Source organism: Bombus huntii, chromosome 3, assembly GCF_024542735.1.
Source record: "Bombus huntii isolate Logan2020A chromosome 3, iyBomHunt1.1, whole genome shotgun sequence".
Classification (NCBI taxonomy): Eukaryota; Metazoa; Arthropoda; class Insecta; order Hymenoptera; family Apidae; genus Bombus; species Bombus huntii.
The window spans coordinates 105515-129405 of NC_066240.1; positions in this window are offsets into that span (position 1 = coordinate 105515).

Sequence of the window (23891 nt, forward strand, 5' to 3'; positions counted from 1 at the left end):
AACGTAATACGTTATAGCGTTATACCATATGACGTTATAGCATATAGCGTTATACGTTACAACGTTATACCATAAAACGTAATACGATATAACGTTATACCATATAACGTAATACGTTATAGCGTTATACCATATGACGTTATAGCATATAACGTAACACGTTACAACGTTATACCATAAAACGTAACACGTTATAACGTTACACCATGTAACGTAATACGTTATAGCGTTATACCATATGACGTTATAGCATATAACGTAACACGTTATAACGTTATACCATATAACGTAACACGTTATAACGTTACACCATATAACGTAACACGTTATAGCGTTATACCATATAACGTAATACGTTATAGCGTAATACCATATAACGTAATACGTTATAACGTTATACCATGTAATGTAACACGTTATAACGTTATACCATATAACGTAATACGTTATAGCGTTATGCCATGTGACGTTAGAGCATATAACGTAATACGTTATAACGTTATACCATATAACGTAATACGTTATAGCGTTATACCTTCTAACGTAACACGCTATAACGTTATACCATATAACGTAATACGTTATAGCGTTATACCATATGACGTTATAGCATATAACGTAATACGTTATAACGTTATACCATATAACGTAATACGTTATAGCGTTATTCCATATAACGTAATACGTTATAGCGTTATACCATATGACGTTATAGCATATAACGTAACACGTTATAACGTTATACCATATAACGTAACACGTTATAACGTTACACCATATAACGTAACACGTTATAGCGTTATGCCATATGACGTTATAGCATATAACGTAATACGTTATAACGTTATACCATATAACGTAATACGTTATAGCGTTATACCATATGACGTTATAGCATATAACGTAATACGTTACAACGTCATACCATATAACGTAACACGTTATAACGTTATACCATATAACGTAACACGTTATAACGTTATACCATATAACGTAACACGTTATAACGTTATACCATAAAACGTAACACGTTATAACGTTACACCATATAACGTAATACGTTATAGCGTTATACCATATGACGTTATAGCATATAACGTAACACGTTATAACGTTATACCATATAACGTAACACGTTATAACGTTACACCATATAACGTAACACGTTATAGCGTTATACCATATAACGTAATACGTTATAGCGTAATACCATATAACGTAATACGTTATAACGTTATACCATGTAATGTAACACGTTATAACGTTATACCATATAACGTAATACGTTATAGCGTTATGCCATATGACGTTATAGCATATAACGTAATACGCTATAACGTTATACCATATAACGTAATACGTTATAGCGTTATACCTTCTAACGTAACACGCTATAACGTTATACCATATAACGTAATACGTTATAGCGTTATACCATATGACGTTATAGCATATAACGTAATACGTTATAACGTTATACCATATAACGTAATACGTTATAGCGTTATTCCATATAACGTAATACGTTATAGCGTTATACCATATGACGTTATAGCATATAACGTAACACGTTATAACGTTATACCATATAACGTAACACGTTATAACGTTACACCATATAACGTAACACGTTATAGCGTTATGCCATATGACGTTATAGCATATAACGTAATACGTTATAACGTTATACCATATAACGTAATACGTTATAGCGTTATACCATATGACGTTATAGCATATAACGTAATACGTTACAACGTCATACCATATAACGTAACACGTTATAACGTTATACCATATAACGTAACACGTTATAACGTTATACCATATAACGTAACACGTTATAACGTTATACCATATAACGTAACACGTTAAACGTTATACCATATAGCGTAACACGTTATAACGTTATACCTTCTAACGTAACACGCTATAACGTTATACCATATAACGTAATACGTTATAGCGTTATACCATATAACGCAATACGTTATAGCGTTATACCATATGACGTTATAGCATATAACGTAATACGTTACAACGTTATACCATATAACGTAATACGTTACAACGTTATACCATATAACGTAATACGACATAACGTTATACCATATAACGTAATAGGTTATAACGTTATACCATATGACCTTATACCATATGACGTAATACCATATAACGTAATACGTTATAGCGTTATGCCATATGACGTTATAGCATAAAACGTAATAAGTTACAACGTTATACCATATAACGTAATACGATATAACGTCATACCATATAACGTAATACGTTATAACGTTATACCATATAACGTAATACGTTATAACGTTATACCATATAACGTAATACGTTATAACATTATACCATATGACCTTATACCATATAACGTAATACGTTATAGCGTTACACCATATAACGTAATACGTTACAACGTTATACCATATAACGTAATACGTTATAGCGTTATACCATATGACGTTATAGCATATAACGTAATACGTTACAACGTTATACCATATAACGTAATACGTTATAGCGTTATACCATATAACGTAATACGTTATAGCGTAATACCATATATCGTAATACGTTATAACGTTATACCATGTAATGTAACACGTTATAACGTTATACCATATAACGTAATACGTTACAACGTTATACCATATAACGTAATACGTTATAGCGTTATACCATATGACGTTATAGCATATAACGTAATACGTTACAACGTTATACCATATAACGTAATACGATATAACGTCATACCATATAACGTAATACGTTATAACGTTATACCATATGACCTTATACCATATGACGTAATACCATATAACGTAATACGTTATAGCGTTATGCCATATGACGTTATAGCATATAAGGTAATACGTTATAACGTTATACCTTATAACATAATACGTTATAACGTCATACCATATAACGTAATACGTTATAACGTTATACCATATAACGTAATACGTTATAACGTTATACCATATGACATTATACCATATAACGTAATACCATATAACGTAATACGTTATAGCGTTATACCATATAACGTAATACGTTACAACGTTATACCATATGACCTTATACCATATGACGTAATACCATATAACGTAATACGTTATAGCGTTATGCCATATGACGTTATAGCATATAAGGTAATACGTTATAACGTTATACCATAAAACGTAACACGTTAAACGTTATACCATATAGCGTAACACGTTATAACGTTATACCGTATAACGTAACACGCTATAACGTTATACCATATAACGAAATACGTTATAACGTAATACCATATAACGTAATACGTTATAGCGTTATACCATATAACGTAATACGTTATAGCGTTATACCATATGACGTTATAGCATATAACGTAACACGTTATAACGTTACGCCATATAACGTAACACGTTATAGCGTTATACCATATAACACAATACGTTATAGCGTTATACCATATGACGTTATAGCATATAACGTTATACGTTACAACGTTATACCATATAACGTAATACGGTATAACGTTGAACCATATAACCTTATACGTTATAGCGCTATACCATATGACGTTATACCATATAACGTAATACCATATAACGTAATACGTTATAGCGTTGTGCCATATGACGTAATACGTTATAACGTTTTACCATATAACGTAATACGTTATAACGTTATACCATATAACGTAACACGTTGTAACGTTATGCCATATGACGTCATACCATATAAGGTAATACCGTATAACGTAATACGTTATAGCGTTATACCATATGACGTTATAGCATATAACGTATCACGTTATAGCGTTATACCATATAACGTAACACGTTATAACGTTACACCATATAACGTAACACGTTATAGCGTTATACCATATAACGTAATACGATATAGTGTAATACAATATAACGTAATACGTTATAACGTTATACCATATAATGTAACACGTTATAACGTTATACCATATAACGTAATACGTTACAACGTTATACCATATAACGTAATACGTTATAGCGTTATATCATATGACGTTATAGCATATAACGTAATACGTTACAACGTTATACCATATAACCTTATACGTTATAGCGTTATACCATATGACGTTATACCATATAATGTAATACCATATAACGTAACACATTATAGCGTTATGCCATATGACGTTATAGCATATAACGTAATACGTTATAACGTTGTACCATATAACGTAATACGTTATAACGTTATACCATGTAATGTAACACGTTATAACGTTATACCATATAACGTAATACGTTACAACGTTATACCATATAACGTAATACGTTATAGCGTTATACCATATGACGTTATAGCATATAACGTAATACGTTACAACGTAATACCATATAACGTAATACGTTATAGCGATATACCATATGACGTTATAGCATATAACGTAATACGTTACAACGTTATACCATATAACGTAATACGATATAACGTTATACCATATAACGTAATACGTTATAACGTTATAAAATATGACCTTATACCATATGACGTAATACCATATAACGTAATACGTTATAGCGTTATGCCATATGACGTTATAGCATATAACGTAATACGTTATAACGTTATACCATATAACATAATACGTTATAACGTCATACCATATAACGTAATACGTTATAGCGTTATGCCGTATGACGTTATAGCATATAACGTAATACGTTATAGCGTAATACCATATAACGTAATACGTTATAACGTTATACCATATAACGTTACACCATATAACGTAACACGTTATAGCGTTATACCATATAACGTAACACGTTATAACGTTACACCATATAACGTAACACGTTATAGCGTTATACCATATAACGTAATACGTTATAGCGTTATACCATATGACGTTATAGCATATAACGTAATACGTTACAACGTTATACCATATAACGTAATACGTTATAGCGTTATACCATATGACGTTATAGCATATAACGTAATATGTTACAACGTTATACCATATAACGTAATACGATATAACGTTATACCATATAACGTAATACGTTATAGCGTTATACCATATGACGTTATAGCATATAACGTAACACGTTACAACGTTATACCATAAAACGTAACACGTTATAACGTTACACCATATAACGTAATACGTTATAGCGTTATACCATATGACGTTATAGCATATAACGTAACACGTTATAACGTTATACCATATAACGTAACACGTTATAACGTTACACCATATAACGTAACACGTTATAGCGTTATACCATATAACGTAATACGTTATAGCGTAATACCATATAACGTAATACGTTATAACGTTATACCATGTAATGTAACACGTTATAACGTTATACCATATAACGTAATACGTTATAGCGTTATGCCATATGACGCTATAGCATATAACGTAATACGCTATAACGTTATACCATATAACGTAATACGTTATAGCGTTATACCTTCTAACGTAACACGCTATAACGTTATACCATATAACGTAATACGTTATAGCGTTATACCATATGACGTTATAGCATATAACGTAATACGTTATAACGTTATACCATATAACGTAATACGTTATAGCGTTATTCCATATAACGTAATACGTTATAGCGTTATACCATATGACGTTATAGCATATAACGTAACACGTTATAACGTTATACCATATAACGTAACACGTTATAACGTTACACCATATAACGTAACACGTTATAGCGTTATGCCGTATGACGTTATAGCATATAACGTAATACGTTATAACGTTATACCATATAACGTAATACGTTATAGCGTTATACCATATGACGTTATAGCATATAACGTAATACGTTACAACGTCATACCATATAACGTAACACGTTATAACGTTATACCATATAACGTAACACGTTATAACGTTATACCATATAACGTAACACGTTATAACGTTATACCATATAACGTAACACGTTAAACGTTATACCATATAGCGTAACACGTTATAACGTTATACCTTCTAACGTAACACGCTATAACGTTATACCATATAACGTAATACGTTATAGCGTTATACCATATAACGCAATACGTTATAGCGTTATACCATATGACGTTATAGCATATAACGTAATACGTTACAACGTTATACCATATAACGTAATACGTTACAACGTTATACCATATAACGTAATACGACATAACGTTATACCATATGACGTTATAGCATAAAACGTAATAAGTTACAACGTTATACCATATAACGTAATACGATATAACGTCATACCATATAACGTAATACGTTATAGCGTTATACCTTCTAACGTAACACGCTATAACGTTATACCATATAACGTAATACGTTATAGCGTTATACCATATGACGTTATAGCATATAACGTAATACGTTATAACGTTATACCATATAACGTAATACGTTATAGCGTTATTCCATATAACGTAATACGTTATAGCGTTATACCATATGACGTTATAGCATATAACGTAACACGTTATAACGTTATACCATATAACGTAACACGTTATAACGTTACACCATATAACGTAACACGTTATAGCGTTATGCCGTATGACGTTATAGCATATAACGTAATACGTTATAACGTTATACCATATAACGTAATACGTTATAGCGTTATACCATATGACGTTATAGCATATAACGTAATACGTTACAACGTCATACCATATAACGTAACACGTTATAACGTTATACCATATAACGTAACACGTTATAACGTTATACCATATAACGTAACACGTTATAACGTTATACCATATAACGTAACACGTTAAACGTTATACCATATAGCGTAACACGTTATAACGTTATACCTTCTAACGTAACACGCTATAACGTTATACCATATAACGTAATACGTTATAGCGTTATACCATATAACGCAATACGTTATAGCGTTATACCATATGACGTTATAGCATATAACGTAATACGTTACAACGTTATACCATATAACGTAATACGTTACAACGTTATACCATATAACGTAATACGACATAACGTTATACCATATGACGTTATAGCATAAAACGTAATAAGTTACAACGTTATACCATATAACGTAATACGATATAACGTCATACCATATAACGTAATACGTTATAACGTTATACCATATAACGTAATACGTTATAACGTTATACCATATAACGTAATACGTTATAACGTTATACCATATAACGTAATACGTTATAACGTTATACCATATGACCTTATACCATATAACGTAATACGTTATAGCGTTATACCATATAACGTAATACGTTACAACGTTATACCATATAACGTAATACGTTATAGCGTTATACCATATGACGTTATAGCATATAACGTAATACGTTACAACGTTATACCATATAACGTAATACGTTATAGCCTTATACCATATAACGTAATACGTTATAGCGTAATACCATATAACGTAATACGTTATAACGTTATACCATGTAATGTAACACGTTATAACGTTATACCATATAACGTAATACGTTACAACGTTATACCATATAACGTAATACGTTATAGCGTTATACCATATGACGTTATACCATATAACGTAATACCATATAATGTAATACGTTATAGCGTTATGCCATATGACGTTATAGCATATAACGTAATACGTTATAACGTTGTACCATATAACGTAATACGTTATAGCGTTATACCATATGACGTTATAGCATATAACGTAACACGTTATAACGTTACACCATATAACGTAAAACGTTATAACGTTATACCATATAACGTAATACGTTATAACGTTATACCATATAACGTAATACGTTATAACGTTATACCATATAACGTAATACGTTATAACGTTATACCATATGACCTTATACCATATAACGTAATACGTTATAGCGTTATACCATATAACGTAATACGTTACAACGTTATACCATATAACGTAATACGTTATAGCGTTATACCATATGACGTTATAGCATATAACGTAATACGTTACAACGTTATACCATATAACGTAATACGTTGTAGCGTTATACCATATAACGTAATACGTTATAGCGTAATACCATATAACGTAATACGTTATAACGTTATACCATGTAATGTAACACGTTATAACGTTATACCATATAACGTAATACGTTACAACGTTATACCATATAACGTAATACGTTATAGCGTTATACCATATGACGTTATACCATATAACGTAATACCATATAACGCAATACGTTATAGCGTTATGCCATATGACGTTATAGCATATAACGTAATACGTTATAACGTTGTACCATATAACGTAATACGTTATAGCGTTATACCATATGACGTTATAGCATATAACGTAACACGTTATAACGTTACACCATATAACGTAACACGTTATAACGTTACACCATATAACGTAACACGTTATAGCGTTATACCATATAACGTAATACGTTATAGCGTAATACCATATAACGTAATACGTTATAACGTTATACCATGTAATGTAACACGTTATAACGTTATACCATATAACGTAATACGTTATAGCGTTATGCCATATGACGCTATAGCATATAACGTAATACGCTATAACGTTATACCATATAACGTAATACGTTATAGCGTTATACCTTCTAACGTAACACGCTATAACGTTATACCATATAACGTAATACGTTATAGCGTTATACCATATGACGTTATAGCATATAACGTAATACGTTATAACGTTATACCATATAACGTAATACGTTATAGCGTTATTCCATATAACGTAATACGTTATAGCGTTATACCATATGACGTTATAGCATATAACGTAACACGTTATAACGTTATACCATATAACGTAACACGTTATAACGTTACACCATATAACGTAACACGTTATAGCGTTATGCCGTATGACGTTATAGCATATAACGTAATACGTTATAACGTTATACCATATAACGTAATACGTTATAGCGTTATACCATATGACGTTATAGCATATAACGTAATACGTTACAACGTCATACCATATAACGTAACACGTTATAACGTTATACCATATAACGTAACACGTTATAACGTTATACCATATAACGTAACACGTTATAACGTTATACCATATAACGTAACACGTTAAACGTTATACCATATAGCGTAACACGTTATAACGTTATACCTTCTAACGTAACACGCTATAACGTTATACCATATAACGTAATACGTTATAGCGTTATACCATATAACGCAATACGTTATAGCGTTATACCATATGACGTTATAGCATATAACGTAATACGTTACAACGTTATACCATATAACGTAATACGTTACAACGTTATACCATATAACGTAATACGACATAACGTTATACCATATAACGTAATAGGTTATAACGTTATACCATATGACCTTATACCATATGACGTAATACCATATAACGTAATACGTTATAGCGTTATGCCATATGACGTTATAGCATAAAACGTAATAAGTTACAACGTTATACCATATAACGTAATACGATATAACGTCATACCATATAACGTAATACGTTATAACGTTATACCATATAACGTAATACGTTATAACGTTATACCATATAACGTAATACGTTATAACATTATACCATATGACCTTATACCATATAACGTAATACGTTATAGCGTTACACCATATAACGTAATACGTTACAACGTTATACCATATAACGTAATACGTTATAGCGTTATACCATATGACGTTATAGCATATAACGTAATACGTTACAACGTTATACCATATAACGTAATACGTTATAGCGTTATACCATATAACGTAATACGTTATAGCGTAATACCATATATCGTAATACGTTATAACGTTATACCATGTAATGTAACACGTTATAACGTTATACCATATAACGTAATACGTTACAACGTTATACCATATAACGTAATACGTTATAGCGTTATACCATATGACGTTATAGCATATAACGTAATACGTTACAACGTTATACCATATAACGTAATACGATATAACGTCATACCATATAACGTAATACGTTATAACGTTATACCATATGACCTTATACCATATGACGTAATACCATATAACGTAATACGTTATAGCGTTATGCCATATGACGTTATAGCATATAAGGTAATACGTTATAACGTTATACCTTATAACATAATACGTTATAACGTCATACCATATAACGTAATACGTTATAACGTTATACCATATAACGTAATACGTTATAACGTTATACCATATGACATTATACCATATAACGTAATACCATATAACGTAATACGTTATAGCGTTATACCATATAACGTAATACGTTACAACGTTATACCATATGACCTTATACCATATGACGTAATACCATATAACGTAATACGTTATAGCGTTATGCCATATGACGTTATAGCATATAAGGTAATACGTTATAACGTTATACCATAAAACGTAACACGTTAAACGTTATACCATATAGCGTAACACGTTATAACGTTATACCGTATAACGTAACACGCTATAACGTTATACCATATAACGAAATACGTTATAACGTAATACCATATAACGTAATACGTTATAGCGTTATACCATATAACGTAATACGTTATAGCGTTATACCATATGACGTTATAGCATATAACGTAACACGTTATAACGTTACGCCATATAACGTAACACGTTATAGCGTTATACCATATAACACAATACGTTATAGCGTTATACCATATGACGTTATAGCATATAACGTTATACGTTACAACGTTATACCATATAACGTAATACGGTATAACGTTGAACCATATAACCTTATACGTTATAGCGCTATACCATATGACGTTATACCATATAACGTAATACCATATAACGTAATACGTTATAGCGTTGTGCCATATGACGTAATACGTTATAACGTTTTACCATATAACGTAATACGTTATAACGTTATACCATATAACGTAACACGTTGTAACGTTATGCCATATGACGTCATACCATATAAGGTAATACCGTATAACGTAATACGTTATAGCGTTATACCATATGACGTTATAGCATATAACGTATCACGTTATAGCGTTATACCATATAACGTAACACGTTATAACGTTACACCATATAACGTAACACGTTATAGCGTTATACCATATAACGTAATACGATATAGTGTAATACAATATAACGTAATACGTTATAACGTTATACCATATAATGTAACACGTTATAACGTTATACCATATAACGTAATACGTTACAACGTTATACCATATAACGTAATACGTTATAGCGTTATATCATATGACGTTATAGCATATAACGTAATACGTTACAACGTTATACCATATAACCTTATACGTTATAGCGTTATACCATATGACGTTATACCATATAATGTAATACCATATAACGTAACACATTATAGCGTTATGCCATATGACGTTATAGCATATAACGTAATACGTTATAACGTTGTACCATATAACGTAATACGTTATAACGTTATACCATGTAATGTAACACGTTATAACGTTATACCATATAACGTAATACGTTACAACGTTATACCATATAACGTAATACGTTATAGCGTTATACCATATGACGTTATAGCATATAACGTAATACGTTACAACGTAATACCATATAACGTAATACGTTATAGCGATATACCATATGACGTTATAGCATATAACGTAATACGTTACAACGTTATACCATATAACGTAATACGATATAACGTTATACCATATAACGTAATACGTTATAACGTTATAAAATATGACCTTATACCATATGACGTAATACCATATAACGTAATACGTTATAGCGTTATGCCATATGACGTTATAGCATATAACGTAATACGTTATAACGTTATACCATATAACATAATACGTTATAACGTCATACCATATAACGTAATACGTTATAGCGTTATGCCATATGACGTTATAGCATATAACGTAATACGTTATAGCGTAATACCATATAACGTAATACGTTATAACGTTATACCATATAACGTTACACCATATAACGTAACACGTTATAGCGTTATACCATATAACGTAACACGTTATAACGTTACACCATATAACGTAACACGTTATAGCGTTATACCATATAACGTAATACGTTATAGCGTTATACCATATGACGTTATAGCATATAACGTAATACGTTACAACGTTATACCATATAACGTAATACGTTATAGCGTTATACCATATGACGTTATAGCATATAACGTAATATGTTACAACGTTATACCATATAACGTAATACGATATAACGTTATACCATATAACGTAATACGTTATAGCGTTATACCATATGACGTTATAGCATATAACGTAACACGTTACAACGTTATACCATAAAACGTAACACGTTATAACGTTACACCATATAACGTAATACGTTATAGCGTTATACCATATGACGTTATAGCATATAACGTAACACGTTATAACGTTATACCATATAACGTAACACGTTATAACGTTACACCATATAACGTAACACGTTATAGCGTTATACCATATAACGTAATACGTTATAGCGTAATACCATATAACGTAATACGTTATAACGTTATACCATGTAATGTAACACGTTATAACGTTATACCATATAACGTAATACGTTATAGCGTTATGCCATATGACGCTATAGCATATAACGTAATACGCTATAACGTTATACCATATAACGTAATACGTTATAGCGTTATACCTTCTAACGTAACACGCTATAACGTTATACCATATAACGTAATACGTTATAGCGTTATACCATATGACGTTATAGCATATAACGTAATACGTTATAACGTTATACCATATAACGTAATACGTTATAGCGTTATTCCATATAACGTAATACGTTATAGCGTTATACCATATGACGTTATAGCATATAACGTAACACGTTATAACGTTATACCATATAACGTAACACGTTATAACGTTACACCATATAACGTAACACGTTATAGCGTTATGCCGTATGACGTTATAGCATATAACGTAATACGTTATAACGTTATACCATATAACGTAATACGTTATAGCGTTATACCATATGACGTTATAGCATATAACGTAATACGTTACAACGTCATACCATATAACGTAACACGTTATAACGTTATACCATATAACGTAACACGTTATAACGTTATACCATATAACGTAACACGTTATAACGTTATACCATATAACGTAACACGTTAAACGTTATACCATATAGCGTAACACGTTATAACGTTATACCTTCTAACGTAACACGCTATAACGTTATACCATATAACGTAATACGTTATAGCGTTATACCATATAACGCAATACGTTATAGCGTTATACCATATGACGTTATAGCATATAACGTAATACGTTACAACGTTATACCATATAACGTAATACGTTACAACGTTATACCATATAACGTAATACGACATAACGTTATACCATATGACGTTATAGCATAAAACGTAATAAGTTACAACGTTATACCATATAACGTAATACGATATAACGTCATACCATATAACGTAATACGTTATAGCGTTATACCTTCTAACGTAACACGCTATAACGTTATACCATATAACGTAATACGTTATAGCGTTATACCATATGACGTTATAGCATATAACGTAATACGTTATAACGTTATACCATATAACGTAATACGTTATAGCGTTATTCCATATAACGTAATACGTTATAGCGTTATACCATATGACGTTATAGCATATAACGTAACACGTTATAACGTTATACCATATAACGTAACACGTTATAACGTTACACCATATAACGTAACACGTTATAGCGTTATGCCGTATGACGTTATAGCATATAACGTAATACGTTACAACGTTATACCATATAACGTAATACGTTACAACGTTATACCATATAACGTAATACGACATAACGTTATACCATATGACGTTATAGCATAAAACGTAATAAGTTACAACGTTATACCATATAACGTAATACGATATAACGTCATACCATATAACGTAATACGTTATAACGTTATACCATATAACGTAATACGTTATAACGTTATACCATATAACGTAATACGTTATAACGTTATACCATATAACGTAATACGTTATAACGTTATACCATATGACCTTATACCATATAACGTAATACGTTATAGCGTTATACCATATAACGTAATACGTTACAACGTTATACCATATAACGTAATACGTTATAGCGTTATACCATATGACGTTATAGCATATAACGTAATACGTTACAACGTTATACCATATAACGTAATACGTTATAGCCTTATACCATATAACGTAATACGTTATAGCGTAATACCATATAACGTAATACGTTATAACGTTATACCATGTAATGTAACACGTTATAACGTTATACCATATAACGTAATACGTTACAACGTTATACCATATAACGTAATACGTTATAGCGTTATACCATATGACGTTATACCATATAACGTAATACCATATAATGTAATACGTTATAGCGTTATGCCATATGACGTTATAGCATATAACGTAATACGTTATAACGTTGTACCATATAACGTAATACGTTATAGCGTTATACCATATGACGTTATAGCATATAACGTAACACGTTATAACGTTACACCATATAACGTAAAACGTTATAACGTTATACCATATAACGTAATACGTTATAACGTTATACCATATGACCTTATACCATATGACGTAATACCATATAACGTAATACGTTATAGCGTTATGCCATATGACGTTATAGCATAAAACGTAATAAGTTACAACGTTATACCATATAACGTAATACGATATAACGTCATACCATATAACGTAATACGTTATAACGTTATACCATATAACGTAATACGTTATAACGTTATACCATATAACGTAATACGTTATAACGTTATACCATATGACCTTATACCATATAACGTAATACGTTATAGCGTTATACCATATAACGTAATACGTTACAACGTTATACCATATAACGTAATACGTTATAGCGTTATACCATATGACGTTATAGCATATAACGTAATACGTTACAACGTTATACCATATAACGTAATACGTTGTAGCGTTATACCATATAACGTAATACGTTATAGCGTAATACCATATAACGTAATACGTTATAACGTTATACCATGTAATGTAACACGTTATAACGTTATACCATATAACGTAATACGTTACAACGTTATACCATATAACGTAATACGTTATAGCGTTATACCATATGACGTTATACCATATAACGTAATACCATATAACGCAATACGTTATAGCGTTATGCCATATGACGTTATAGCATATAACGTAATACGTTATAACGTTGTACCATATAACGTAATACGTTATAGCGTTATACCATATGACGTTATAGCATATAACGTAACACGTTATAACGTTACACCATATAACGTAACACGTTATAACGTTATACCATATAACGTAATACGTTATAACGTTATACCATATAACATAATACGTTATAACGTTATACCATATAGCGTAATACGTTATAGCGTTATACCTTATGACGTTATAGCATATAACGTAATACGTTACAACGTTATACCATATAACGTAATACGGTATAACGTTATACCATATAACGTAATACGTTATAGCGTTATGCCATATGACGTTGTAGCATCTAACGTAATACGTTATAACGTTGTACCATATAACGTAATACGTTATAGCGTTATAACATATGACGTTATACCATATAACGTAATACGTTATAACGTTATACCATATAACGTAATACGTTATAAAGTTATACCATATGACCTTGTACCATATAACGTAATTCCATATAACGTAATACGTTATAGCGTTATGCCATATGACGTTATAGCATATAACGTAATAAGTTATAACGTTATACCATATAACATAATACGCTATAACGTAATACCATATAACGTAATACATTATAGCGTTATACCATATAACGTAATACGTTACAACGTTATACCATATAACGTAATACGTTATAGCGTTATGCCATATGACGTTATAGCATATAACGTAATACGTTACAACGTTATACCATATAACGTAATACGTTATAGCGTTATACCATATGACGTTATAGCATATAACGTAATACGTTACAACGTTATACCAAATAACGTAATACGATATAACGTTATACCATATAACGTAATACGTTATAGCGTTATACCATATGACGTTATAGCATATAACGTAACACGTTATAACGTTATACCATATAACGTAACACGTTATAACGTTACACCATATAACGTAACACGTTATAGCGTTATACCATATAACGTAATACGTTATAGCGTTATACCATATGACGTTATAGCATATAACGTAATACGTTACAACGTTATACCATATAACGTAATACGTTATAGCGTTATACCATATGACGTTATAGCATATAACGTAATACGTTACAACGTTATACCATATAACGTAATACGATATAACGTTATACCATATAACGTAATACGTTATAGCGTTATACCATATGACGTTATAGCATATAACGTAACACGTTACAACGTTATACCATAAAACGTAACACGTTATAACGTTACACCATATAACGTAATACGTTATAGCGTTATACCATATGACGTTATAGCATATAACGTAACACGTTATAACGTTATACCATATAACGTAACACGTTATAACGTTACACCATATAACGTAACACGTTATAGCGTTATACCATATAACGTAATACGTTATAGCGTAATACCATATAACGTAATACGTTATAACGTTATACCATGTAATGTAACACGTTATAACGTTATACCATGTAACGTAATACGTTATAGCGTTATGCCATATGACGTTATAGCATATAACGTAATACGTTATAACGTTATACCACATAACGTAATACGTTATAACGTTATACCATATGACCTTATACCATATGATGTAATACCATATAACGTAATACGTTATAGCGTTATGCCATATGACGTTATAGCATAAAACGTAATACGTTACAACGTTATACCATATAATGTAACACGATATAACGTCATACCATATAACGTAATACGTTATAACGTTATACCATATAACATAATACGTTATAACGTTATACCATATAACGTAATACGTTACAACGTTATACCATATGACCTTATACCATATAACGTAATACGTTATAGCGTTATACCATATAACGTAATACGTTACAACGTTATACCATATAACGTAATACGTTATAGCGTTATACCATATGACGTTATAGCATATAACGTAATACGTTACAACGTTATACCATATAACGTAATACGTTATAGCGTTATACCACATAACGTAATACGTTATAACGTTATACCATATAACATAATACGTTATAACGTTATACCATATAACGTAATACGTTATAACGTTATACCATATGACCTTATACCATATAACGTAATACGTTACAACGTTATACCACATAACGTAATACGTTATAGCGTTATACCATATGACGTAATACGTTATAGCGTTATACCATATGACGTTATAGCATATAAAGTAACACGTTATAACGTTATACCATATAACGTAACACGTTATAACGTTACACCATATAACGTACCACGTTATAGCGTTATACCATATAACGTAATACGTTATAGCGTTATACCATATGACGTTATAGCATATAACGTAATACGTTACAACGTCATACCATATAACGTAACACGTTATAACGTTATACCATATAACGTAACACGTTATAGCGTTATGCCATATGACGTTATAGCATATAACGTAATACGTTACAACCTTACACCATATGACGTTATAGCATATAACGTAATACGTTACATCGTTATACCATATAACCTTATACGTTATAGCGTTATACCATATGACGTTATACCATATAACGTAATACCATATAACGTAATACGTCATAGCGTTATGCCATATGACGTTATAGCATATAACGTAATACGTTATAACGTTATGCCATATAACGTAATACGTTATAGCGTTATACCATATGACGTTATAGCATATAACGTAATACGTTACAACGTCATACCATATAACGTAACACGTTATAACGTTATACCATATAACGTAACACGTTATAACGTTATACCATATAACTTAACACGTTATAACGTTATAGCATATAACGTAACACGTTAAACGTTATACCATATAGCGTAACACGTTATAACGTTATACCTTCTAACGTAACACGCTATAACGTTATACCATATAACGTAATACGTTATAGCGTTATACCATATAACGCAATAGGTTATAGCGTTATACCATATGACGTTATAGCATATAACGTAATACGTTACAACGTTATACCATATAACGTAATACGTTACAACGTTATACCATATAACGTAATACGACATAACGTTATACCATATAACGTAATACGTTATAACGTTATACCATATGATCTTATACCATATGACGTAATACCATATAACGTAATACGTTATAGCGTTACGCCATATGACGTTATAGCATAAAACGTAATACGTTATAGCGTTATACCATATAACATAATACGTTATAACGTTATACCATATAACGTAATACGTTATAACGTTATACCATATAACGTAATACGTTATAACGTTATACCATATGGCCTTATACCATATAACGTAATACGTTATAGCGTTATACCATATAACGTAATACGTTACAACGTTATACCATATAACGTAATACGTTATAGCGTTATACCATATGACGTTATAGCATATAACGTAATACGTTACAACGTTATACCATATAACGTAATACGTTATAGCGTTATACTATATAACGTAATACGTTATAGCGTTATACCATATAACGTAATACGTTATAACGTTATACCATATAACATAATACGTTATAACGTTATACCATATAGCGTAATACGTTATAGCGTTATACCTTATGACGTTATAGCATATAACGTAATACGTTACAACGTTATACCATATAACGTAATACGGTATAACGTTATACCATATAACGTAATACGTTATAGCGTTATGCCATATGACGTTGTAGCATCTAACGTAATACGTTATAACGTTGTACCATATAACGTAATACGTTATAGCGTTATAACATATGACGTTATACCATATAACGTAATACGTTATAACGTTATACCATATAACGTAATACGTTATAAAGTTATACCATATGACCTTGTACCATATAACGTAATTCCATATAACGTAATACGTTATAGCGTTATGCCATATGACGTTATAGCATATAACGTAATAAGTTATAACGTTATACCATATAACATAATACGCTATAACGTAATACCATATAACGTAATACATTATAGCGTTATACCATATAACGTAATACGTTACAACGTTATACCATATAACGTAATACGTTATAGCGTTATGCCATATGACGTTATAGCATATAACGTAATACGTTACAACGTTATACCATATAACGTAATACGTTATAGCGTTATACCATATGACGTTATAGCATATAACGTAATACGTTACAACGTTATACCAAATAACGTAATACGATATAACGTTATACCATATAACGTAATACGTTATAGCGTTATACCATATGACGTTATAGCATATAACGTAACACGTTATAACGTTATACCATATAACGTAACACGTTATAACGTTACACCATATAACGTAACACGTTATAGCGTTATACCATATAACGTAATACGTTATAGCGTTATACCATATGACGTTATAGCATATAACGTAATACGTTACAACGTTATACCATATAACGTAATACGTTATAGCGTTATACCATATGACGTTATAGCATATAACGTAATACGTTACAACGTTATACCATATAACGTAATACGATATAACGTTATACCATATAACGTAATACGTTATAGCGTTATACCATATGACGTTATAGCATATAACGTAACACGTTACAACGTTATACCATAAAACGTAACACGTTATAACGTTACACCATATAACGTAATACGTTATAGCGTTATACCATATGACGTTATAGCATATAACGTAACACGTTATAACGTTATACCATATAACGTAACACGTTATAACGTTACACCATATAACGTAACACGTTATAGCGTTATACCATATAACGTAATACGTTATAGCGTAATACCATATAACGTAATACGTTATAACGTTATACCATGTAATGTAACACGTTATAACGTTATACCATGTAACGTAATACGTTATAGCGTTATGCCATATGACGTTATAGCATATAACGTAATACGTTATAACGTTATACCACATAACGTAATACGTTATAACGTTATACCATATGACCTTATACCATATGATGTAATACCATATAACGTAATACGTTATAGCGTTATGCCATATGACGTTATAGCATAAAACGTAATACGTTACAACGTTATACCATATAATGTAACACGATATAACGTCATACCATATAACGTAATACGTTATAACGTTATACCATATAACATAATACGTTATAACGTTATACCATATAACGTAATACGTTACAACGTTATACCATATGACCTTATACCATATAACGTAATACGTTATAGCGTTATACCATATAACGTAATACGTTACAACGTTATACCATATAACGTAATACGTTATAGCGTTATACCATATGACGTTATAGCATATAACGTAATACGTTACAACGTTATACCATATAACGTAATACGTTATAGCGTTATACCACATAACGTAATACGTTATAACGTTATACCATATAACATAATACGTTATAACGTTATACCATATAACGTAATACGTTATAACGTTATACCATATGACCTTATACCATATAACGTAATACGTTACAACGTTATACCACATAACGTAATACGTTATAGCGTTATACCATATGACGTAATACGTTATAGCGTTATACCATATGACGTTATAGCATATAAAGTAACACGTTATAACGTTATACCATATAACGTAACACGTTATAACGTTACACCATATAACGTACCACGTTATAGCGTTATACCATATAACGTAATACGTTATAGCGTTATACCATATGACGTTATAGCATATAACGTAATACGTTACAACGTCATACCATATAACGTAACACGTTATAACGTTATACCATATAACGTAACACGTTATAGCGTTATGCCATATGACGTTATAGCATATAACGTAATACGTTACAACCTTACACCATATGACGTTATAGCATATAACGTAATACGTTACATCGTTATACCATATAACCTTATACGTTATAGCGTTATACCATATGACGTTATACCATATAACGTAATACCATATAACGTAATACGTCATAGCGTTATGCCATATGACGTTATAGCATATAACGTAATACGTTATAACGTTATGCCATATAACGTAATACGTTATAGCGTTATACCATATGACGTTATAGCATATAACGTAATACGTTACAACGTCATACCATATAACGTAACACGTTATAACGTTATACCATATAACGTAACACGTTATAACGTTATACCATATAACTTAACACGTTATAACGTTATAGCATATAACGTAACACGTTAAACGTTATACCATATAGCGTAACACGTTATAACGTTATACCTTCTAACGTAACACGCTATAACGTTATACCATATAACGTAATACGTTATAGCGTTATACCATATAACGCAATAGGTTATAGCGTTATACCATATGACGTTATAGCATATAACGTAATACGTTACAACGTTATACCATATAACGTAATACGTTACAACGTTATACCATATAACGTAATACGACATAACGTTATACCATATAACGTAATACGTTATAACGTTATACCATATGATCTTATACCATATGACGTAATACCATATAACGTAATACGTTATAGCGTTACGCCATATGACGTTATAGCATAAAACGTAATACGTTATAGCGTTATACCATATAACATAATACGTTATAACGTTATACCATATAACGTAATACGTTATAACGTTATACCATATAACGTAATACGTTATAACGTTATACCATATGGCCTTATACCATATAACGTAATACGTTATAGCGTTATACCATATAACGTAATACGTTACAACGTTATACCATATAACGTAATACGTTATAGCGTTATACCATATGACGTTATAGCATATAACGTAATACGTTACAACGTTATACCATATAACGTAATACGTTATAGCGTTATACTATATAACGTAATACGTTATAGCGTTATACCATATGACGTTATAGCATATAACGTAACACGTTATAACGTTATACCATATAACGTAACACGTTATAACGTTACACCATATAACGTAACACGTTATAGCGTTATACCATATAACGTAACACGTTATAACGTTACACCATATAACGTAACACGTTATAGCGTTATACCATATAACGTTATAACATATAACGTAACACGTTATAACGTTATACCATATAACGTAACACGTTATAACGTTACACCATATAACGTAACACGTTATAGCGTTATACCATATAACGTAATACGTTATAGCGTAATACCATATAACGTAATACGTTATAACGTTATACCATGTATTGTAACACGTTATACCGTTATACCATATAACGTAATACGTTACAACGTTATACCATATAACGTAATACGTTATAGCGTTATATCATATGACGTTATAGCATATAACGTAATACGTTACAACGTTATACCATATAACCTTATACGTTATAGCGTTATACCATATGACCTTATACCATATAACGTAATACCATATAACGTAATACGTTATAGCGTTATGCCATATGACGTTATAGCATATAACGTAATACGTTATAACGTTGTACCATATAACGTAATACGTTATAGCGTTATACCATATGACGTTATAGCATATAACGTAATACGTTACAACGTTATACCATATAACGTAATACGATATAACGTCATACCATATAACGTAATACGTTATAACGTTATACCATATGACCTTATACCATATGACGTAATACCATATAACGTAATACGTTATAGCGTTATGCCATATGACGTTATAGCATATAAGGTAATACGTTATAACGTTATACCTTATAACATAATACGTTGTAACGTCATACCATATAACGTAATACGTTATAACGTTATATCATATAACGTAATACGTTATAACGTTATACCATATGACCTTATACCATATAACGTAATACCATATAACGTAATACGTTATAGCGTTATACCATATAACGTAATACGTTACAACGTTATACCATATAACGTAACACGTTATAACGTTATAACATGTAACGTAACGCGTTATGACGTTATACCATATGACGTAACACGTTATAACGTTATACGATATAACGTAACACGTTAAACGTTATACCATATAGCGTAACACGTTATAGCGTTATATCATATGACGTTATAGCATATAACGTAATACGTTACAACGCTATACCATATAACGTAATACGTTATAGCGTTATATCATATGACGTTATAGCATATAACGTAATACGTTACAACGTTATACCATATAACCTTATACGTCATAGCGTTATACCATATGACGTTATACCATATAATGTAATACCATATAACGTAACACATTATAGCGTTATGCCATATGACGTTATAGCATATAACGTAATACGTTATAACGTTGTACCATATAACGTAATACGTTATAACGTTATACCATGTAATGTAACACGTTATAACGTTATACCATATAACGTAATACGTTACAACGTTATACCATATAACGTAATACGTTATAGCGTTATACCATATGACGTTATAGCATATAACGTAATACGTTACAACGTAATACCATATAACGTAATATGTTATAGCGTT